This window comes from Excalfactoria chinensis, chromosome 3 (assembly GCF_039878825.1).
Source record: "Excalfactoria chinensis isolate bCotChi1 chromosome 3, bCotChi1.hap2, whole genome shotgun sequence".
Classification (NCBI taxonomy): Eukaryota; Metazoa; Chordata; class Aves; order Galliformes; family Phasianidae; genus Excalfactoria; species Excalfactoria chinensis.
The window spans coordinates 59,427,283-59,452,017 of record NC_092827.1 but is presented as its reverse complement, the minus strand read 5'-3'; the positions used below and the strand labels follow the sequence as shown (position 1 = coordinate 59,452,017).

Sequence of the window (24,735 nt, the reverse complement as noted above, 5' to 3'; positions counted from 1 at the left end):
CTGCAGCCTCTTAGTTATGCCCAGGTTATTTGGGCCTTTTAATAATAGTCACCTGCACTACCTCCAGAGATAAGAATTATTACAGCCTATGTACGTAATTCTTCCAAAAAGGGGTGGTTCTCCAAATGCACTGTTTTGTATTGCAGGGTCATAAAGCCTGACCTTTAAACCTGCACCAGTCTTTCGCTTTCTGCAGCAACAATTGTATTCTGTCGGTCAGTCAGCACAGAACTGGAGGCATTTGGTCAGTGTGCTGGAACACTATTTTTAGTAGAAGCAAACTGAAACCAGACTGGCTCTTGATGGGTCCTTTGGGGAGAAGGAGGTAAGGATGAAGAGAGAGGAAGAAGCTTCTCTTCTTGAAGATTTTTCCTGTTAGTCACAGCACGGAGAGAAAACAAACTCCATATGGAACAGATCATGTCAGGCCTTTAAAACACATTTTCAGAGGTCGTACAGTTTCTTAAAGGGACTTGGAATACCGTTTGGTTTGGGGTTTTTGCTCTTGTATTTCTCATGTGGAGACGTGTGTGCATTTTCATTTGTTTTAATTTGGCCCAAGTTAAACGCACCATCCAGTAGTTTGTTTTGTTATCATCTTTGAAAAGTCTGTTCATGAAGGAAAACACTCCCTTCTTCCCCCAGTGTGGAAAGGTTCCAAATATGTCTCTCCCAGTTTTTTTCATTAGAAAGGGTTTTTTTGTTGTTTTGTTTTGTTTCCTTGCAATGGTGAGCAAACAATGGCCAAATTTTTGTCCCTAGCACATGGCTAGAGTGTTGTGCTGAGACAAGGATGTCCCCATTGGATGCTGGCTGTTGACACACAGCAGCAAGGCAGTGCACAAAGCTGTGATCTCTGAGCTGGGTTAGTGAAGATGCTGGTTATATCCAGCCCTGCTTACTGTCTCCATATTTGCCCTACAGAGCAGTTCTGTGGAGCACTCTTCCAGGATATTCTGTGGATTCTCAGCTCCAATCACCTGCCCTTCTGCCAGATGGGGCTAGGATAGTGTATAAGGAAGGTGAGGAAGAATGGGGCTCACCCCTTACTCATAACCATGCTCTAATTCCGTGATGCGAATGAATATTACTCTCAAGAAAGGCTGTCATTAAGATCCCTGAGTTTTTTTTTCCTTCAGCTGATATGCTAATTTACTCCCACTTACTTAATGCAAACCTTCATTTTGAAACGTGGCCAAAATGAATTTATAAACATGTTGTTCTTTTAAAATTCTGCACTACAACTTATACCATGTGGCTGGTGGGAAGGAGCTCTGAGCTTTTAAACTAATGACACAGGAACAGTGACAAACGGTCCTTGTCAGAGCTTTTTTTCTTTTATTTTCTGAAGGATTCTAATGAGAACAGGTATGATGAGGGCAAACACCAAAACTTCCTGGTTTACCGAGTTACTGCTGTACTTGTTTTGACATCTGCAAATTCAGAGCTAGTCCAACCTCCCAAATTTCTTCTTATTCTATGTGCTCTGTCTTAGTGTGTGTTTGGGGAGATGCCGTGTTGTGGAACAGAAGTATAAGAGCTTCACCAAATGCAAAGCACAGAACTAGGCTTTATGGGAAACCATGTGTTTAGTCAGGGGTCAAAGGAACGAGGACCACCAAGCATCTATTAGAAATTCACACTGAACTGAAGCAACTTCTTTCTGGGCACGCATCTTACACGATGGTAAGAAGAAACTATTTAAAAGTAATCTCAAATTTATCTTTCCAAGAAGATGGCCAGACAGGTGACCAGGAGGCAGATGTGATCCTTAAAACCTCCCTGAATTTGCCGTTCGCGGTCAGAATGTCAGCGCCCACCTGCCCCTTTCACCTTTGGGCCCTTTAAACTCCTATACAGGAGCGCTGACCCTTTAACACCGATACCGGCTGTGAGAACAGTAGACAGAAAAACCCACATTGACGACCTCGGCGGTGCTTTCTAAGCGCACAGAAAGGGCTGAAGAGGAGGCTGAGAGCGGAGCGCTCGTTCCACGCGTGAAAACAGTAGCTGATTTTTTTATTATTATTATTTTTTTCCCCTCCCTTCTTCCCGGGGCTGTAATTTGACTGCTGGCTTTGGCTCGGCTCCAGGGATCAGTCCGAGCGGTTAAATCTTTCTTCCCCTTCCCCCTTCCCAGCCTCCGGGGGAGGAGGAAAAGGGGAGCGGAGTCAGCTGCAGCCCGGGGCCGGGCCGGGCCTCCCCGGGGAGGGGCTGAGGCAGCGGCTCGGCTCCGGGAGCTGCATGGAGGAGGGGAGTTTCGCTGAGTCCCCTGCCCGGACGGGAGGAGGAGGAAGTCTGGAGATTAAACCGCTGCTCGGAGCCGAAGTGTACGGAGAGAGTCGGGTGGCGACTGAGGAGCGCTGCGAGGGAGGGATTCTGAAGAGAAGCCCCCCGGTGCGCGCCTCTGCGCCTGGATTGTAACCGGGAGGAGGAGCAGGGCTGCCGGTAAGCGCGGATCTTCGTGCCGCTGGGGAGGGGGCGACCCCAGCGAGGCTCGGCCGTCGCTGAGGCCCCCGAGCTCCCCGGGTACCACCGCCGGGCCCTATCGCCTGCCCGGGAGCGGTCGCCGTGCCTGCAGCCTTTGTGCGAGCCCCGCGCCTCGCTGCGGCGGGGCAGTTCTGTGTACGCTGTTGGAGGAGGGTTGGGGGGGGGCTGCCGGCATCCCCGGCTTTGGGAGAGAAAAGGGAGTATTTTGTGCACGGCTGTGCTTCGCTGAGGTCTGAAGGTTTAATCGTGTCTTTCTGGGGGGATGGGGATTGATATACAACGAAGCCTCACCACAGTTCTAGGTTTACACAAACGTTTTGGAAAAGTCTGTTCCAAAAAACTTGGATGCTTTGAAGTGATGTTGACTGGATTGTGGTAAATGTGGTATGGAAAGAGTTAAAATATGATTGGTCTCATCTTTAAGTAGTAGGAAAGTTTGTTCTTGGGTGGGAAGAAAGACGCCCGACAAAGCAGTGTGTCCTGGTGTCCGGTGAAACCATTTGCGTATTGCCCGATCTCCCATCCTCACCTTTCTCTGCTTCTGCTGATTGTGTGCCGTGGCCCTTCTCCCTCTTGCTGAATGAGAAGCCCTAACAAACCTGGGGCAATTCGTTTCATTCTCTTCGAGCCGCCGTGCTCTGAGCAGGAGGGGAAAAAGACCTGAAACAAACTTGGTAGCCAGCTGAATGTACAGCTAACCCGGTCCTCTTCGGTTAGCTTTTTTCCTCTTTTAATTGTTAATTGAGATACAGCACCAGCTGTGGCCGTGGTTTTTTCTTTTTCATGTTGTTGCTTGTAATCTAGGTATTCTTAATGCTGCCCAGAGAACCCGATGACTTGTAGGTGTTTTGAAAGCTGTGTAATAAGAGCCTGCTAATAGTCTTCCTTTGCTACTGTTTCATTCTTGGAGGGAGCAATCTTTGCTGCTGGAGAGTTGTGGTTCAAATTTCCACATGCGTTTGTTGCCTGTGCCTCTAGCTAAATTTATGAAGGAATCCTTTTAGCTCATACGAAGCTAAATCTGGCAGTAGCAACTCCTGGCTATGTAATTCACTGTGGTTGGCAAGGCACAATATGTAACTTCCCTGAGATTTATTTAAAACCATTTTTTTTTTTTTTTTTTTCCTTCTGTGTGTGGCATGCAGTTGTTCTAATTCTGTGCGTTCTTCAGCAGCACATATGGGGGTGCTTTGAGATGGAAACATAAGAGTTATGCTAAGGTTAGAAAATGTATTAATAGAGTGCTTGTCTTGAAAATATGAGAGGGCAGCTCAATATCAGCTTCTTAATGAATATTGGTATTGTTCTCTGGCTCGTGCAGATGCCTTGCTATTCAGCTTTGACTCCCTACTTCTTCTCCTCAATGTTATAAAGCTGACAAACAGGAATGATGCAAAATTCTCTGATAACATGGTTCAGTTTTGACTCTGTGTGTTCGCTGGAATGCTGGCTTCTTCCCACAGGACTACAGAGCCCTGTGTAAACAGTATCGACCTGTGGCAGTATGACTGAGTGTGTTCATGCAAAGGCAGGCTATGGTTCTCACACTGGGTGCTAATGCATGTTGTTTTGCCTCATCATCTTCAAAATAGCATAAGAAGCAAATATAGGTCCCTATTCAAACTGATTTGCAAGCTGTAATTTTGATATCTTGCAAGCAGTGCAGGGCGAATGTTAACAATGCACAACTACAGAAATCTTTATATACTGAACTTTGTTTGCTGGGAGCTCTCATTTTCAGGACATCTGTGGATGTGTTTCCCTTCTTCCTCTGGCAGGATGTGAGAATGCGAGCTAACAATCCAGAGGCATAATCTGGGTCTGAAGGAGTTGATTGTGAAACCTTGGTATGAACTGTGCTTAGCAGGAAAGGTTTGTAACCAATCAGCTGGTTGAGTTCTTTGTACCCTTTCTGTGTGTCTTTAATCTTTATTCATTTTATTTTTAATGTTCTGTTGTGTGAAATCTAGATGTAGGAGTGTGCCAAAGGCTCCTTGAATGGTTGGCTTGTATTTATTTCCCTTATAGTCAGTTGCCTCTCCAGTGCTTGCTTGGAAGTGCCAAATCTCTCTGCTGCAAAGCCAGGACCACAGTTCTGGCTGTCTAATGGGGCTGCTGGGTGGCAGCTGGAGATGATGCTTGTGATGGCCCTTTCATGTACTTCACATCCATAAGTTCAGATATTCTGGGTCAGGAAATGATTGAAATATACAATTTGGCGATGGAGCCATTTAGAACAACAAGAAGCATTTCTCAGATTAGACACCTATAAAGCCATGGAAGTTTGAAGTTAGCACAAAGGAGTTCATCTGATGAGCATTCCCTTTTGTATTCAGCCATGAGTTGAGAAGGGTGATTGTTGTGGTAAACAAGTGCTTCATATTAGTTATGGCTTTAGTCCACTGCCTTAAGTTTCTTAGGGGCCAAATTCAGTGCATGGATATTTAACTAGGGAAGATATAGAAACAGTGTATTGAAAAATAGATACATGTAGTGACTACTGAAGGTGTATGGAGTAGTTGTGATTATGTGTGGCAGACAACTCAGAGTGAAATGTAATTGCTGCTCTTAAGTGTGAAAAGATGTCTTGCCACAACTTACTGGAAGCAGTGTTTCCATTTTATAGTGTTAGGAGGACAAAAACAAACAAACAAAAACAACACAGAGAATTACTGCAGCCCTCAGCAAAGTCTGGAGTGGCAGAAGGACTTGCAGAGGTGTTGATGAATGCTCAGCTTTGAGAACCTGCGTTGCTGTTGTTATGCAGAGTGCTTTAGTTTGCAGACTGCCAGTGAGGGAAAAAAAGTGGAGAAAAGCATTATTCTTGTAAACTGAGAATGCAGAGAATGACACGGAGCTTCTAGGTTTCTTACCTCTCAGTAAGATGCTACTTCTAATAGATGTTCATTTACCTATTGATTAAGATTCTCATTGTGGGGAAACCCACTCAAAACTTTGGAATAGCTGTGCAACTTCACCAGTTCCAAATAGTGTCTTTCCCTCCCCAAACTGCAGTCATGGCTCATACTTCCCAAACTTGTGTGTTTGTTGTATTAATCATTAAACATGCAATATAGTGGTTTTTTTTCAGTGTTTTGTTGTTTGGTTGTTGTTGTTGTTTAACACTTAATAATCATGCTTTCAAGTCCTTTTGCTGTAACTGAAATACACAGGACCCTCTCTTTGAAAGAAGAACTGAGATGTCCTTGAGAATCTGGGGCTTTCAGAAGAACATCACAGATTGTAATGAGTGGATAGAAACATAGACTTGAAGGGGAAGGTGGAAGCAGAGCAAGGGAAGAGGAGAGGTCTGCCTTGGTCATATTAGCAGTGTAGTGGTAACAATGATGATTTGAAGCGTGTAGTTAAGAGCACAAGAGGTGAATATGAACAAATTAAATATTAGTTTAATAATTGCTTAGTTTTTGTGTTCAAGAAATGTGTAGATGTGACACCAAGGGATGTGGTGAGTGGATATGGTGGTGATGGGTTGTCTATTGGAAAAGACCACTAAGAACATCTAGGCCAACTTTTATGATTCCGTGATTTCATTGTGGGCTGAAGGAACTGGGCTTGTTCAGCCTTGGAAAGAGAAGCCTGAGGAGAGACCTCAGTGTGGCCTTCCAGTATTTAAAAGTTTATAAACATGAGATAAATAAACTTTTTATACAGGTAGACAGTGATAGGACAAGAGGGATTGGTTTTAAACTAAAGGAAGGGAGATTTAGGTTAGATGTCAGGGGAAGCTGGGAAGCTTTTTTACTGAGAGAGTGGTGAGGTGCTGGAACAGGCTGCCCCAAAGGTGTTTAAGGCCAGGTTGGATGGGGCCCTGTGCAGTCTCTTCTAGTACTTGGTCTAGTAGCTGGCAACCCTGCCTGTGGCAAAGGGTTTTGGACCTTGATGATTCTTTGAGGTACCTTTCAACACAAGCCATTCTAAGGTTCTGTGATAAATTAGTTTCTAGGAAGGCTATTCGTGTTAATTGCATTTCCAAGAGAGTGTGTGTGATAAAGTGTCTCACAGAATTAAAAGTTTCTCAAGTCTTGTTAATACTATAAAACATTTTTCTGGATGTGGCTGTTGGATCAAATAGGTCAGTGGAGTCTGATCTCATCAAGTCAAGTCTGAATGAGCTTGGCCTAAAATTGATTCATCTGATTCAATTGACTGCAAGTGCAGGAAAAGAGGAACCTAGTCAGAGAGGGCTGGGAGAGGAAACTGAAGGAAAAGCTGCAGGTAGTTATTAAGAAGACCTGAGGGAAGTAGCTGCCCAGGTAGTTACAGGCTGCCTTCAACTTCTGTTGACTGCTACCTTCTGAGGGACCTGAGTTTTGGAGTGCTCTCATTGATCATGATGCAGAGCCTTGCTGTGAGAATACAGAGCAAGATTCCAGTTTAAAGATCTATCTAGAACACAAATGTGATGCCCATGACTTCGTTTCTTTCTTCCTTCTACAGCGTGAACTACAACAGATCTATTTCCTCATCTTCTACAGGACCATGGGTAGTTATGCTAGTGGAAATTGCACATAGGTTTTATAGATGTACTGGATAGGTCTGGCAGCTGTTTCCCATGAAAACTTGTGGCTTCTAAATGGTGTTCATTATCTTTAAGTCGTCTAAGTCTTGCTTGTGTGTTCTGTTATTGAATTTCAGGCTACAGGTGGTGCCAAGCCTCTTCCTGTAAGCACGCGTTCTGTAGAAACTTGCAAGTGAGCCCTACCCAGATGTTTAAAATCTAACTTAATGAATGTTAACTTTGAGATATTTCAGCATTCTTTTCCATTCAGACATTTCAGGATCATGTCACAGGCATTAGTATGGTGTAGCTAACATATTCTGCTGATAGGATGGGTGCATCCTCTCGCTAGAAGCACTGAGCAGAGGTAAAAAAAAAAAAAAGGGTGTCATGGGAACAGTTGTTGAATCACCTGCCCGCTTGCTTACTCAGAGCTGTTGTAGATAAGACCTTGATACCTAGATCAGGAAAAAGAAGGTTGTTTAGATTGCCCTAAGGAATGTTGTCACGGACAGTGTAACAGCCTGCTTCCTTCCACCGTCACAGCTGACAACTTCTCAGCAATGTCATCTGGGTGTGGGTTTCAAGGTCGGCCTCTGCCTTTAATCAGCACATGGTAACAGTCTGTATCTCCTAGATTTTGTACATAACTTGTAGCGTTCGTACTTTCTCCCATGCTTCCGCTTGTGTTAGGTGGAGTTATCTATAAACACAGGCATGCTGTCTTTGTTAACCTACGAACTCTTTTCTTACAGTATTTAACCCATCTTCTCCCCTATAATTAGCCACAATGTCTGCTTTTGCCTACCAGTGTCAACTCAAGAGTAACATCATTCTTTGGGTTCTTTAACACAGGCACTGACACAAATTAAGACTCACAGTTCATTTTTTTTAAAACAAAGAAATAAAGAACTAGTAATTATGCAAGTCTATCTTCTTTATCTCTTCAGTAGACACAAAGTTTTCTACATATTATTTAGACTGCAACCAAGCTAACATCAACAGAAACATCATTTCAGCTTGCAAACAAGTTTGGTGCTGCTGTGATTAACGTGCTGAGACTCAAGTGTATGTGAAGCTTTGTCACTGTTTACCTCATGGTTCCTTTTCATTATCCTGATAACATATCTTGTGTGTTACTCAGAGAGCTGTGATGCCTTAGGACTCAAATGATGTCATCATAGACTTCTTCCACTGCAGAAGCTCTCATTTCTCTGAAGAGTCAGCAGACCTAGCTTATTTGAATGGTAGGAAAAGGTGTGTTTAGTGATGAGTCATGATTGCATTTTGGGAAATAACTTGCCATTATATGTTAGCAGTGTAGGATGTTTGTAATTTTTCCTTTCAGGCAGTCTCTGACAATTATCAGCCTCCTTTGTGTTAGGTGGAACTCAAGTCACAAATCTCTGATGTGATTTACCTTGGCCCTTTTGTACTCCTGCTGCCTGAGAAGGCTTCTGCCAGTCAAGGAGGTAGGCAGGCTAACTTGTCACAGTCCCAGCTGAATTAGCCTTTTACGGTCTTGTCTTATTGGGTCAGTTACATTGTGGAGTCTGTTCACCTGCTGTGGTAGGATGGTATCTTCTCTACTACCTCCTTCTCTTCCACACTTCAGACTCTCTTATCCTTGTGCGTTTTCCCCAAATTTCCAGGAAAAAAAAGTCATTAACTTCACTTCTGTGTGTCTACTTTGCAGCATCAAGTATCAGACACAGTGTAGGCTTTTCAGTAAGCTATCATAGAAATTTATGAATAGTAATTGAGTGAAAGATTGTGATTTATGAAGGCTTCGATATTCATTTACTCTCTAAGGTTTCTTTCTGAGCAGTATCTTTGTGATTTTGTGCCCCCACTACTAAAGATGCCTGTTTGCTAGGAAAGGCAGATCTAGGCAGAATTTTTTGTTGAGGGCAGCTAGATTTTCTGCAGACTTTCCCTGTATGAACCACATTCTTCTTTCATACAAAAGAAGAAGCAGAATAAAAATGTAAAAAAACAAAAACAAACACACACACAAAAAAGTCCCAAAACAACTGAACAAACCCCTCACCCTATATGAAATAAAACAAGAACAAAAACAACCAGCTGATGAAACCCCAATGCTTCTCCCCAGTGATCTCCATTACTGCAGCTTGCACTTTGCCACATCATCTGCAGTATCACTCTCTTCCAGTAACATGTACAGTCTGCTATGCTTCCTTGGTCCTGATTATACAGGACAATAATGTTCCCTGAGTTCTTCACTTTCATGGCTAACCAAAGGCACCTGATGGATTAGGCTCTTGCAGCCCCTACGTCCCTCCAAAGCCATTTGTTCACCTGAAGCATAGTACAGGCACCATCATTCCCACAAGGTCAAACCAAACCAAAACAGGTATTTTTCTTCTACCTTTTGCTAGTTAAGATTTGACATGATAGGACACACAATACATGCTATTGGGATATGGAGAAGGAATTTCTTCTGTGTGTGACACTGCATGATGTTTGGATAGGGTTGAAGCTGCATCTGCTTTACAAGGAAAAATTCTGGAACACCAAATCACAGATATCTGGCTCACTGTCTTCATAAGAAAAGCTGGTTGCTAATCTTTGTCGCTGATGTGCTGTTGCTTTGTGGCCTATTTCATTTCTAGTGAACAGCTTTTACATATAGAAGCATCTGCCAGTGAGGTATGTGCGCATCATACAGTTAATCAAGCTTCTAGAGGGTTATGGATGACCAGGTCTGCCTTTTTATTGCCTCTGTCTTTTGGTGATAATGTCTACCCAATATATGGTTCTTTTCATTCCTTCTGTTCTCCTTTAAATTAATGGCTGTGCTACGTGAAGAGTCCTTTTTGTTTATAATGTAGGATTGGTGATGCCTGTTTTCAGATAATTGCAGAAACATGTACTAAGTTGGTTTGTCTTATTTGTTGGTTACACACCTTGAACCGTATCAGCAAGTGGATAGTTTTAGTAGGTGGGTCAGAGTCACCTGTGTATGTCAGTACCTGCCTAACACGGACTTCTTTCCTAGGACAATTTGGGGTCATACAAGAAACAGTCTGGAGAAATTCTAGCAAAGATTCACTCTTAGCTGTTGACATTCTCGTGCAACTCAGCCTTTGTGTTTCTCACTGCTCTAAGCGGTAGGAGTGCTGTGTGAACTTAGTCTGTGCAATTAGCTTAATACATCTGGGAAAGTGCTCAGGTGATTACATGTAGAATAAATCTGGTTTCCTGGGAAGCAGCAAATCTATTTATTTGTCGTGCAACAAGAAGGTGTTACAATATGTGGCCATCCCTTGATTCTACAATAGGCAAAAGACTTTCCTTGGCTGTAGTTGTGCTGTAAGTACTGGCATGTAACTCAGTAAGAATCATGCTCTATGAATTCCTAGCTGCTGTTAATAACAGAAACAGAATAGAGAGGTTCTTGAGGAACAGAGTTTTCAAAAGTCAAACCATATTTATTTGTTTGAGAGAACCAGTTTGTTGGAGTGAAAAGATAATGTTAGCCTATCTGTTGGCAACTCTGTCCTGGTCATTAGTGTATAGCACAAAAGGATTGGGTTTCACTTCTTAGGAAAGCTGAAGTGAAGAAGATTTTAAGACTCTGAAAACAGTGAACTGCCTGTCCTGTTATTGGAAACTTTTTTGGTTGCCTTCTGTACAGAGTATGCACAAAAAAGAGAAATTTTCATAGTATCTTAGAATGGGTTGGGTTGAAAGGGACCTCAAGGATCATCATGCCCCAACCCCTCTGCTGCAGGCAGGACCAAAAACCTCCTTATCTAATAGTAGACCAGGCTGCCCAGGGCCCCATTCAACCTGGCCTTGAGCACCTCCAGGGACGGGGCATGCACAGCCTCTCTGGGCAGCCTGTGCCAGCACCTCACCACTCTCTTGGTAAAAAAAAAAAACAAAAAACTTCCCCCTGAGTTCCAAACTAAATCTTCCCTCCTTCAACTTAAAAACATTTCCCCTTGTCCTGACATTATCTACCACTGTAAAGAGCTGGCTCCCCTGCTGTTTTTAGGCTCCCTTTATGTACTGAAAGGCTGCAATGAGGTCACCCCACAGCCTTCTTTTCTCCAGGCTGAGCAAGCCTAACTTCCTCGGCCTGTCTTTGCAGGGGAGGTGCTCCAGTCCTCTGATCATCTTTGTATCTCTCCTCTGGACCTTCTCCAACAGCTCTCTGTCTTTCTTGTACTGGGGGCCCCAGACCTGGACACAGTACCCCAAATGGGGCAGAGTAGAGAGGGACAGCCATCTCATTGTCCCTGCTGGCCACCCCTCTTCTGATGGACTTCAGGATACCATTTGCTTTCTGAGCTGCAAGAGCACACTGCTGACTCATGTAAAGTTTTCCATCAACCGGGACCCCCAGGTGGATTTTCATTTTTATGTATGTCTTTTTAATATTTTTTAAATTTGTTAAACTAGATGTTGAAATATAATTTTCTAATTTCTGGATTTTTATTTAACATTACAGTGAAACCTCCAGGTGCTAGAGTGCTTTATAGTCACAATCATTCCAGACAGCTTCAATGTAACTGTATCTGAATGTAGATTTCTTTGGGTTTGTGCATCTGAATGCAGGTTTTGCTTAATGTGGTTCTGCAGAAGATTTATCTTATGTTTCCAATATTCTAGTAAGACTCTTAACTGATGCTTGCCTGCTTTCCTAGGTGTATCTGTCAATAAGAACTTGAACCCTATATATTTTCTAGAAATGATTAGGAATGCAGAGCTTTTAAAGATAGTTTTTATATACTTCTAGAGCAATTAAGGCAATTTCACAGAATGTAAAGATTTTTTTTTATTTTTTCCCAGATAATGTAGACAAATGACAGCATGTTTGAATAATCACGTTCTTCAAGTGGACAAGTGCATTTTCCTTGTGACAGTGTTTATTGTGTAAAAGTGTGCAATATTCATACACTGATGTGTAAGAATTATTACAATAATGTTCAACCTAATTGTTCAAAAATTCACAGGATGAAAAATTCATTTTTCTTCCAGAATTTTCTGTAGTGTAGTAAGATAAAACCAAGATCTGTAGAAAACATTTTTGAAAAGCTAAAGAAAGCTGATATAAAATTGCTCTGTAGCATCCTGAATCTTGAGCTTCTGTTGGTTCTTATGTGACTGTAGGACCCTGCCAGAAGTTACTTATCCAAGGGCTTTGGAAGGCTGTGGGGTGCTCTGGAGTTTAGAGAATATCTCTTTGCTGTGGGTCAGTGTTTTTATTTGGGAACTAAGAAGCTGTTGTGGATTAAACTTATCAAACCAAAGTCCTCCTAAAATATTTAAGTTTCTCCCAGTTTTGCCAGGTTTTCTGATCCATGTGTGTGTAATTAAATGGCCACGGTTATTCCTATTTCTTATGTGTTGACAGTCTGTCTCTTTCTAGGCTTAAAGAAACTACTTTCTCTAGCAATTGAAAAGGAGTCTTTTGCCTCTGGAGAACTGAGAATAAGGGAGCTTGCATAGACTAAATGGAAAGTAGGATGGTAATTACAGCTCATGTTGTATTTTGGTTTCACTTAATTTACAGTCTGAGGTACAACAAGGTAGCTGGGAATTTGAATGTTACAACTGTTGCAGTCTGATCACAGGAATCTAATAAGACTACTCATGTATTTTCTTTTTCAGATTCATGAAAGTGCTACTGGAGGTTGTTCTATGTATCCAGTTGCAAATAGAGAAAAACTAAATGCTATAAATAAAGTATTAATTATAATTGTCACTCAAAAGGGTAAAAAAAATGCTATTTAAACCTGTGAAATTGCTTTGTAGTGTCAATTTATTGTGGTAAACTTAGCAATTGGATGGAGGAAAAGTGTGTTGATATTTCTTTCTATCTTTCCTTCAGTCTTTTTTTTTTTAATTAAGAAAAGCATTTTTTCAGATGGAGTTGTGTTTTTGTATTAAAACAAACAAACAAACAAAAAAAAAAAACCAAAAAAAGAACAGCTTGCTACATTAGCAAGACTGAATTGATTGCATTACTGTTTAAGTTGAAAGTAGACCAATATTTTTTGAATGGATTTTTTAAACATAAAATCTTGCCTGTTTATGATTTGGTTCCCCTAGACCAAATTAACTTGGACACTCGGCTGAGATTCTATTTATTCTGGCATAGGAACAGGCATTGGGCAGAACGTCTTGGTCCCAAAAACCTGGTAATGGTGAGAGGCCTCTGTTCCCTGCCAGCTGAATGCCTGAGGTATTTTGCCATACAGGAAATCAATTGCAGATGAATGTGCACTGTTTCCACTCCAAGTACATAAACATGCCTTATGGTAATATAAAGAAATGAAGAAAAAAAAAACTACTATTTTTTTAAAATCCTGTCTTGCATTCAATAGCTACCTGAAAGTTCAGAGGACAAACATTGATATTCTGTTTCTGTGGGTTCTTCCCTATCACATCTATAGCACAGAAATAGCGATGGAGGAAAGAAGCAAATTAACCTTGAAGTGCTCCAGAAGATGCAAACATAAACCAGTGGTTTAGAGAAATGAAAATAATAAAAAAAAAGATCTTTGTCCAGTTTCTAATTGATGTTCTGAATGATAATGTGAAGCAGGGGAGGATTATAAATGGAGTGAAGGAAATGAGTTGTTTCCCTTATTAAATCAATAAATGTACAGTTTTGAAGGCTTTAAGGCAGGTTACTAACTCCTAGAAAGAACCGCATCACAATTGTATCAAAATAGTTGCTTTTTTGCTAAGTGATGAAATGGTATCTGGTTTTGATCCTGTAAAAGTGGCTAGGTCAGATGCAGGTAGCAGACAGATCTTTGAAAATAGCTAGTGGATCTGATTTGCCTAACAGCTACCTATGTATCCTTACATTGCTCAGCAGGGAAGGTGGGGGGATAATTTGGATAGAGGTTTCCTGGCATTAAAGATAATTATGTTTAAAATCTGTGCTAACAATTTCTAGAAGCAGTGTGTGGCCTGAAGCTTTCAGTGCTTAGAGCTTGGGAATTGGAGAGCACTTTCCTACCTTGCTGCAGATGTAGAGTGTAACCTTAGATAAACTGTTTCATCTAGATTTTAATGACACGTAGGTGGGGAGGTACTCGCAGGGGTGGTAATGGGATTTCCAGAATCACATTAGTGTCTAATTCCTATTGAAAGTCTAATACCTTTAGTCTGTCTGAACCAGATTCAGCACATGCTACGTTTTTTGTTTCAGATACTGTTAAAGACAAAATGCAAAGGCAGTACTGGGGCTGTATAGAACCTGGTGATTATGACTTCCCCAGTGGGTTAGAGTTGTACTCTATGATATCTTTTCTGTAATTCCTTAAATGTTGTCCTCCTTTTGCAGGGTGCCATTTCTTAAAGAGAAGAGAGGAAAAGAGGTTCCACTTTGCCTAACTTGACAGTGATTTCTTTGGTGAGTGCATTACCAGTTAAATTTTATTATCTTTTAATTTTATTTTATTTTTTTTATAATGTCTATTCTTCTGGCTGAGTTAAATAATGTTGGCATTCAGTGAAAATGCTCCAAAAAAACCATGAGACTGCTTGATATGCAAATCCCATGTAATGCCATAAAGGCCAGAGATTACTAGCCAAGATGGTGGGGTTTTTTGATGTGCCTGCAAGTTTGGATAATATAAAAATTTAGGGGCATCCAAGCAGTTATGACATGCTAAGTGTGCAGTTTTAGTATCTATTTTTGTAACTATTTATTTTATTTTTGCTAAAGTTCTGTTCAGTTGCTTTGTTCTGCCCTTTTGGAGGTAGAAGTGGTTTTTTTATGGAGAAGGAACAGTCCTATAATTAAGAAGAGCATGAGTTTTGGAAGATCTGGGACTTCTGTCTTCTGCAGAGATTTCCCATATTGCTTCTGTCATCTTGAGAAGAAATTAATTATTCTTTCCAAGTTTATTTTTATAGGAGGTTTCTTTTTATTTTTATTTATTTATATATATATATATTTAATGGGCTCTTACTACCTGAAGTTCCTGGGGAACCTGAGGATTTTGAGAGGATACAGAAAAGCAGGTGTAGATGTCAATATCTCTTGATTGGAGTAGCTGATTAAATTCGTTTTGCTATCTAAACACCACTGTCGTTCCAGAGATCTTCACAGTAGGGCTAGTTTGAGACCGTACTAAATGTTAAGATGACTTTAGGCAAGAAGGTTCTTTTTCCCTCACTTTTCCTCTTTTCTTACCAAACATCTCAGTCCCAGTGCCAACCCAAAGGAATCTTTTCTTCTCTCAGAAGAAAGCAGGCATTCAGTGATTGGCTTTGAGGGTAACTGCACAAACACTGCTATTTGGAAAAAACTCCGTGATTTATAAATAACCTATTTTGCTCCTTCTAGACGAGGAAACTAATGTTGAAGTCAGTATAGTATGGATTAATTAAAAAAAAAAAAAAAAAAAAAGTAAATTATGTTAATTGCCACTGGCAACAGAGGGAGTATTAATGTACTATAGTAGGAAACCAAACAAATAAGTATCATAATAGTAGGGCTTTTAATTCATTTTTATAGTATCTATAGATGATCCAGTTGTGATCAAATGTATACACAATTTCAGAAGTGTGGCAATTTTGTCCCTTCCAGTATTTTGAGGCTGCATAGTTTTAGTATACACTAGTATGATTGCTAAGCATCTAGCCGAATCTTACATCTGTTAAACATTAGTAAGATCTTTCTTTTGAATCCAAGGGATAACCGTGCCTGTAAGTAGGAAACCATTTTGCAGAGGATGAGAGAGGAAAGACCAGAGATTCTTGGCATTTTATAAAAATAGCGACTTGAATTTGAATAAGGCCACACGTTTGAGCATAAACAAACAAAAAATTGGGTTGACCTAAATTGAGTATGCTAGTTGCCTTTCTTATTTGCTGATTAGTTAATTGCCAGCAATCTTTTTTTTCCCTTCCACAAACATGGAGGGGCAGAGTGTTCCCAGGCCCCACACAGCACGTTGTTTTATTTAGCTGAAATTTATGCATATTAAAATGCACATTAAGTATTGATCTCATGACCTTAGGAAGTGAATTGCTTGTACAAATTCCCCCCTGCTCCTCCCCCATCCTGAATTCTGTTTCACTGCTTAGCCTTTATTTCTGAGTTGTAGTGATTTTAATCTGTTTCTATAATGAGCAGAAAAAGCTAAATGAGACTGAAGACTAAAACATTCTAAAAGCTGAGAAAACATGGTTTGTACATGTGCCCTAAGATGCAGAGGATTTCCTAAAATTCTTTGGGATATGTAACAGACAAGAACACTGTTTACAGTATTTCAGAATATTGTTGAATTAACAAAACTGGAGTGTGTGGGAATGTTTCAGCTGATGGGATGAGTGGTTCAAGGACTAAATGAAGAATATTTAGGAAGGAATTAATATTCTTTCATTTTCTCACAAAACTAAAGTATGATGAGTGGTGTATCTGTCCAAACTATTAAGCTTTTTCTTTTGCAGAACAGCTTTTAGGACTGTATAATCAACAAGTACACAGATATATATAGTTGACAACTATAAGAGAAGTTAGGCTGGCCTTTAGAGACTGTATAACAGGGAAAGATTATCACGTTGGAAAAGGATAATTGGAAATAAATGGAAGATGCTTAGTGGTGTTGTAGGCTCACAAGAAAACTCCAAGAAGTGAAGACTCCAGAAAGAGGTCCTTCCCCACTGGCATTCAGCCCTTAAATGGGGTCTAGGAGAAGTGCAGCCAGGCTCCACCCCTTCTGGGCACACAGCTGAATTGTCTTCACCTGTGCTCCCACAGATTTCTCATTGCTCACCTCAGGTGGTCAATCAGTTCAGGCCATGATTCAACAGTTTCCATACAAGGGCCAAATGCTAACTCTGTACCAAATAGCCACCAGCAATTTTGGCAAGTTCTCTTTAATTTCCAGAACTAAATATAGAGTTTTTGAGAATATTTAATCCTGAGATTTTTTAGGGGGAGTGGGGCTTAGCTTATGAAATTTGTTTGTGTGTTGATATTATCAGTTTGAATTGCAAACAGTGTTTGTGTGCTTTTAATGGTCTTAAGAAGTTGCTTTCGAAAGAATGAATATGGACTTGAGCAACTCAAAATCATGGCATTTAGTGTAGCAGAGGGAAAAATAATGCATCCATAAACTTGTTCAGAATGAGTTTTAAAACACTGCATTGATGCTGTAGGCCAGTACAAATTTGGAAAGCAGACAAAAATTCATTGATCTGTTCATGTCCATTTGCTTTGTTTAGGCCAGGTATGAGGACTTGCATACTATATGGGGTGGAAGGAATGATGCATGTGCACATATAAGCTTTTTTGTGAGTCTGGTCTATTTTTGGTATGCAATGGAGAAAAGGTGCAGAGCAAAAATAGGAGCTTAGTTGTGGTGTGAAGGCCTGTTAAAGTTTCTTATTGCAGAAAATGCCTACCAGATTGTTAGTGCAGTTGCATGAGTATCCATGGGAATATTCAAGGCTTAATGTAGAGTACTGGATTAGAATCTAATACTTTAATTAAAGCTAGCACTTTTTAATAAGTTTTTCCTGAACGCTTTGCTGCTGATTGCAGTCAGGCTCATATAGATTTACTGTAAAGTGCATTTTTAAGGTTGCTTGCTGTTGGTAATTTTATGAAACCTCTCATTTTACTTTACAACTTACAGGACAGCCAACTAGTGACTCTGAAATTTAACAGAAGCCAGCACAGATCTGACTGTGTTTCTCAAGATATTAATCCAAATAACTTAGCCAGCAATCTGTTGAAAGTCTAAACCCTCAATATAAATAAACTAAGTTTTGTAAAAATAATGTTTAGGAAAAAAAGGCTTTAATTGATTAAGCATCTTTTGCAGATGCTGCCATATTTTCTTACCAGTTCATATGTTGTAGGTTTTCAGCTGTCAAAAAGATCTTGTGAAAAGAATTGTCTGGGCAAATTCAGCAATAATATAATAAGAATTTTGTCTATTCTGTGGCCAAAGGAATCTTTTCAATTTTTTGATCTTGAGATGTTGAACAAAAATTCTTATCTCTACCTTTATTTAAAAGCTAACACAAAGACAAGCTCACTTGCTCCTATTTTCCCCTATGCTCCCTCAAAGCAGTCAGTCCTTTCCAGCTGCCATCTCCTATTGTTGTGGTCAGATGATGAAGGAAAAGTGTATGCTTCCTTTTGTGTCCAGTAGATAGGAGTTCTTAACTGATGACTGCTGCTTTCTTTCTGACATAAAGGAAATGAATGGGCAGCAGTGATTATAGCACATCTGTTGTTTTCTGTTGAGCATCCTGTACAGCAGTGAAACTGACTTGAAGACGACTTTTTTTTCCTGTTCGGGACTAGTTAATAGAAGGGATACGGGTGACATGTGACAGCATTGTTCCTTTGTCACAGGTGTAGTCAGAGCAGAAAAACAAGGACAGAACGACTTGTTTATGTTTTACAAATAAGTGCATCTTACAAAAAAAAAAAAAAAACAAAACAAAACAAAAAACAGTTATTGCAAAAGGTTTGGGGATGTACTGCACTTTGGTTGTCCTGGATAGGTGATGAGTTCTGTCTTCCTGGTGTAGTCCCTGTGTAGTAAGCACTTAAAATGGTTTTAATATCTCAAAGAAGTAAATGGAAGTGGGATGCTCTCAGTGCAGCCCCTGATGCTTTCTGTGCAAACCCTCTGACTGTGTTGACAGGAAATTGTTTTGCTCGCTCTCATCTCACGAAGTGTGTGAGAAAGCTGTTGACTGAAAGAGCTCTGTAAATCAGAGTCCTTCCCATCTTGGTTTGTTTTCCTTTGTTTCTTTCTTTTGCTTTTTATTATGCTTAATTGCAGAAGTGTTAGTGAGGTGCTAGTACTCTGTTTTTGCACAGGCTAAAGATTCTGGTACTTAAACAGTCAGTATTTATGCTGACCTTGGATGGAGCTTTTAAACTGAAACTAGTGTGCTGGGTAGTGCTGCCCTCTTTCTTTGCAGTTTCTGCTGTTTGCCTGCTAAAATAGCCTTTTTTTTTTTTTTTTCTTTCCCCCTCCTTGTGTATGTATGTCTTTTTTTTTCCTCTCAGTCCTTTCTTACCATTTGACATACCAAGATCTTCTTTGCCCCTTTCTTCTTAAGGATCTCCATCACTTAATGGGGGATTTTGAAATGTACAACTTTGTATGCCTAAGATGTTTTTTTAGCTGGAGGCTTACAGCCTTTATAGAGCTAAGCAGGTTTTTCAAATAACAGGTGCACATGTCCACTAGAGATCAGAAAAGCAAGCAAGAATAAACAGTGCTGTAGATGAACATCGACATAGTTAATGATGCCATAAATCAATCATGCTGCAATTATGGCCTAGAGGTGCATATGCACTGTTGGCAGAACAGGTATCGGTGTGATCCCCTTCTTGGGTACTATTTCTATCTGCAATCTAAACTCATGGATTATGCAGAGTAATTAACTGCATAGTGGGCCAGCACAGTAAAGGTTAAACTTCTGTCATCAATTGCTTTTTCCTGTAAGTGTGAATGGCTGTTATTTTAGAAAGAATTATTATAACTGTTCCAGCCAAATGCACTTGTATGAACTTCTGAGGAGGTATTTGGTGATATTCAGAACACATTGCAGAAAATTGATGTTTCCAGGTTTCTGAAAAAATGAGCACCATAAAAACAATTTTGAGTCTGTCTCTCTGTCTGTCTTTCCATCTTTTTGTCTTCCCATCTTTCTTGTAGTGAACCTAATCTTTGTGGATTCTTTCTTTTCTTTTTTTTCTTTTTTTTTTTTTTTTTTTTTTTTTTGAAGGGTGTGCAGTGGTGTTTTGTTTTTGATAGGCTTGTCTAAGTGTAATTTAAGCAATTAAATAATCCTTTTGCTTTCTGAATGAGATATACAGAGCTACTACTCATGCCTCTAAAGCCTTTCAAGCACTTAGCCTAGCCCCACAGGATTTCGGAATTATCTTGCATCTGTTGGCAAGCATTATGTTGTAGCTAAATATTAGTCATGGCACTAGCCAAGTAATACAGGAAAACCCTATACAAATCTGTTTTTTTTGTTTTTGTTTTGTTTTTTAATAAATTCTGTTTTAGGGGCAGTGTTAGTGTCTATGGTAAATCTTAATTTAAGAATCATAGCAGTGCCTCAGTGTAGCAGTAAATTTTGACTATTTGTGAGATTTAGTATATTCCATTTGCTATTTAGAGGTTTGCTAAAATGGTCTTATTATGGAATCCTTGCTTTGGGGATGGTTGTGAACTCTTTCATCCTGAGCTAAGGATGCAGTAGACAACTTGTAGCAGGGCTGCAGATCGTTTTACAGAACACTTTTTGTTGAGCATTGATGACTGCACACTTAGAACAAAATCCTTACAAAAATACTTTTGCTTTTGGGGCCAGTACTCACCAGAGCATTGTGATTCATAGCTGTTCAGTAAAAGAAACTGTAGCATGAACTTCAACCCTGAAAGAAAGATTAGCTACTGCTCTTATCAGCACAGACATCACTTTGAAGATACTGAACATCTGGTTTCCTTCTGGGAGAATTACATTTTGTCCACTTGACCCTTTGTAAAAGTAAATATTTATATTAGTTACATTTTGTAGGGAATTTTTAAAAAAATATTTAATACATGGGGGAAAAAACCCCCGTACTTTGCATACTTAGCTGGAGTAGCACGAGTACATCAAGTGCTGTTTGGTTTTCTATTCATGAGTTTCTTTTGTAATTCAAAGTAGTATTAAAATAGACTCTGTTTTCCTTTTTTTTTTTTTTTTTTTTTTTTTTTTCTTTCTTCTCCTTTTTTTCTTTCTTTTGAATAAAGAATTTATCTTTTTCCTCATTCTCTTGTTACCTCCCAAGAGTGTATTTGTTGTCCCCACAAACTTTTCAGACATGAGGATAAATCCAGTATTATGATTAGTACATAATAATAATTTAGAAACATGAAGTTGCCTAGTAAATATAGTGTATATTGTGTTTGAGCATCTCTGTCTTCTGGGATCAAATGGAGGCCAAAGTGTATTGGAGATGTGTCTTCTAATCCTATTTTCAAAGTTAAATAGAAAGCATCTGAAATCATACTTACTTTATTTGTTTCTTCTATGTAGAAATAGACTGTTTTGGGAAAGAAAAAATACTCCTCATACATTCAGATTTAAACACTACAGTTGCTTGTTTTGTGGGAGTATAACAGTGAGTGAGTGTGAATCTTTAAAGGACACAGTGTGTAGCCATTTCAGTAAGAAAAGGGAGAGAATGCAGGACTTCACAGAACTGGTGCACATTTTCCTGTCAAAATAATAACGCTATTTAAAACTGAATCTTATCTTTCGCAAGAAGTTCTCTTGGTGGTTGTTTTTTTTTTTGTTTGTTTGTTTGTTTGTTTGTTTTTTTTAATCATTTTTATTTTTATATATGATTTAAAGTCTTCCAGTGATTTTTTCTTCACAGAAAAAAGGTATTTTCCAAATTCTACATTTTATTTCTCTGCAAGTTAGAAAAATAGTTGTCTAGTAGTTTCTAGTATACTGATCTTCATTTTTGGGATTTATTTGCATAGAAAAGATTGTTTCTTTGTTTTAATATGAATAATCTGGCAAACATGTTGGATGCGAGATGCTTGGAGTCATGATAAATGATTCACTGTTTCCTGCTGCTTTTCACTTGACACGTGGAGCCTTTTACAGGTGACTTATCAAAAAAGTTAAGATCTACTTCAAATTCTTATAAATTTGATTTTTCCCTTTATTACTAATAATTTATTTTAGAATCATAGAATGGTTTGGGTTGGAAGAGACCTTTAAGGTCATCTATTTCAACTCCCTTGCTATAGGCTGGGACACCTCCCTCTACACCAGGTTGCTCAAAGCCCCATCCGGCCTGGCCTTGAATGCTTCCAGGGAGGGCACAACCTCAGCCTCTCTGGGCAACCTGTTCCAGTGTGTCACTATACTCACAGTACAGAAATTCCTCCTAATGTCTTGTCTAAATCCACCCACTTCCAGTTTAAAGCCATTTCCCCTCACATCCTGTTGCTACGTGCCCTTACAGAAGTCCCTCCCTAGCTTTCCTGTAGGCCCCCTTCAGGTACTGGAAGTCCACTATATGGTCTCCCCGGAGCCTTCTCTTCTCTAGGTTAAAAAGCCCAGGTCTTTTGTAGATCTAAGATACATTGCTTATGTAGCGAGCACCATTACTGCCTGCCTTTTTGCTGGATGTTCTAATGCTGAGGGTATATTAATCTTTGGGGTAAAGTGAAGCCTTCAAAAGATGGTGTGCCAATTCTAATCTCAGAACAGAGAGCTTTTGGTCAGGCGGGTCTGAGGATAGTAGAAGATATTTGTGCCAGATTTGCATAGAATCTAACCCAAAACTTAGATCAAGAGTTTTCTGTGTTTATTTTGAGAGTAAGTTCATACTTCTAAAATTTGCCTCGTGCACCACTGTTTATGAGAAATGATATTACAGTGGACTTTAAACAGGACATTGTAATTTAAAAATTTATAGTCTCTCTGAAGCATGTCTGGTGGTAACACAAGATCTAAAGCTATTAATTTGGATAGAACAAGGAGTTCTTTATGAATTGGCACTAGCTCATTTAAATTAGTTTGCTCCTAAATTAGTGATGATCAAGGGAGGGCAATCTGCAGTAATGACCATCTGCTGTGCTATTAAAGCCCAGCAGACTTCAAGAGCTGCTTCAACTGTGGTAACACACTGGTGCCTTCCATAATATCTGTATTGCTACTATGCATAGAAAAAATACATAAAAGCTGGGCAAAAGCATAAAATTCAGGTACACTTTTTGCAAACAGTCTGTCTTCTTCAACTTTGTAGTGTTTGAGAATGTTTCTTGTTTTTCCTTGAATCAGTAGTGGTAGACCTACTGGCCTCAGACTTTCCCTGAGTAACATAGAGGTAGAAGTTTTCTGCTCTGCCACTGGAGTGAGCCTGAATGCCTTGCCAGTGCATAGCACTCAATAGCAATTCATAATAGCAAGTGAATTTATAATTCAGTGTTATTTTCTGTTTACCAATTGTTCTCCAGTCTTGAGAAATGGATTTCTCTCTGCCCCCAGGAGGAATAAGTGGCATGAAACCAAAATGTTTGCCTAGAGGAGCCCCACACAAGTGCTTGATTTTTGGTGCCACATTGTATGTATGTTAATCAAATGAGTCCCCAGATCTTTGTTGTTACTCATTTCATGCATCTAGGCTGCAACCCTAAATGTAGTTTAAATGCCTGAAGTTGTAATTGTCATAAAGATTTTTTACAGCCTTTCAACACTGAGAGTAGTGTACATTTCTTGATATTGTTAAACCATATTTTGTCTTATCTGTACCCTTATCAGGTGCAAGGATATAGGTACTTGAGTAAATTCTTTAGTGTAAATAACTGTATATGTGAGGGAGGCATGAAATTCCCCTGCATGAGCGGTTTCCATCCCTGCTTCCCTGGAAATTACTTTTCAAAGATGAGTGATATAATCCTGTGGTGTGCTTGCTGGAAATGAGATAAGTAGTTGGGGCTTTTCCTTAAAATGCAATTGGCACTGCTGATAGAAAGAATCCTGCTTATTTTTGTGTTTGTGGAAAGCATTATGTAAGTATACATTTACGTACATATAAATAGGCATAATGTAAATATTATAATATCTCTATAGTATTGCACTTCCTGCAGTTGATCTTTATCAGTAAGAGAAAACAAATCATTTTGCCTTGATGATTATCTTGTGTTAATCTAGGATTGCTTAGTTGTATTTTTAAAGATGTTGCTCACGATAGATGTTTTGGAGATGCCAGTGTCCACTGCTGTTTTGATAGGCTGAATCAAAAGATGAGGTATTGACAAAGCATATCTCATACACTATATAAAGTATTAACATTTAATTTGTGCTACAGTAGCCTACGGTACCAGGTTCAAACTTAGAAATAAAAGTCATACAAAAAATATGAATACCTGAAAATGAGTCTTCCCGGTTCAAATATTTTAACATACATATAATGCTTATGGCTTCTAAGGAAGCACTCATAGCCTGTCTTCTGACTTTGTTTTTAATGCCATTTCAGCCTTCATTTTACTACTTGATGAAGAGCTCCTACTAATACCTGAGTGGAGAGGGAAAACGCTGCCTTTTGCAGCAGCTCTAACAGCTTCTCTTTCCTGGGAGCAGAACAGGGTGCCAAACAAATCAATCACACAAAAAGGTGCTGCTGCTTTCATGATCCAGAACAGTTTTAGCAGGGCCCAAAATCAATTTTCAGAAGTTGTTAAGAGGTTTGAAGTTGGTAGTTACAGGCAACCTGATTTAACTAGTAATATTAATTTATAATAAATAATCAAATACTTGAACTTGCATGTAGATTTTGCCTTCAGCTAACCTTGGGGAAAGACAAAATAGCTCTAGAAGCATTGCAAAAGGTATGCTACTGTAACTCTCTAGGGCTTATGTAACCCAAATCTTGTTCCTTGTCTTTGCTTTTTTTTTTTTTTTTAACTTGCATCTATGTCAAAAATAAAACCAATTAATAAGGATGATTGGACAAAAGAACCATGTAGATACCTGCTTTAAAATAGATAAAATGTTTCTTACATTTAGATCGAAAGCTTTCAAAATTTTCCAAAATTACTGGTAATTTTGAAATTTGGTCGTAACTTCAACCTGACCTGAAATGATTTTTTTGAAGCATGTCAGGCTCCTATTTTCCAAAAATTAGTACAGATTCCAAAGTGACTAATTGGTTTTGCAATGTTTGGCCTTACTTTTGTAATACT

General features: G+C 39.4%; 1 protein-coding gene across 1 annotated transcript in view; it reads left to right on the top strand.

The window, feature by feature from the left end:
- The first annotated feature begins 2,184 nt into the window (after positions 1–2,184).
- The window catches only part of PLEKHG1 (pleckstrin homology and RhoGEF domain containing G1), a 131,810-nt gene continuing 109,259 nt past the window's right edge, over positions 2,185–24,735 (top strand). The window contains exons 1-2 of the mRNA XM_072333078.1: positions 2,185–2,448; positions 14,337–14,405. The gene's annotated coding sequence lies outside the window, so the exon portion shown is untranslated. The remainder of the gene's footprint in view (positions 2,449–14,336; positions 14,406–24,735) is intronic.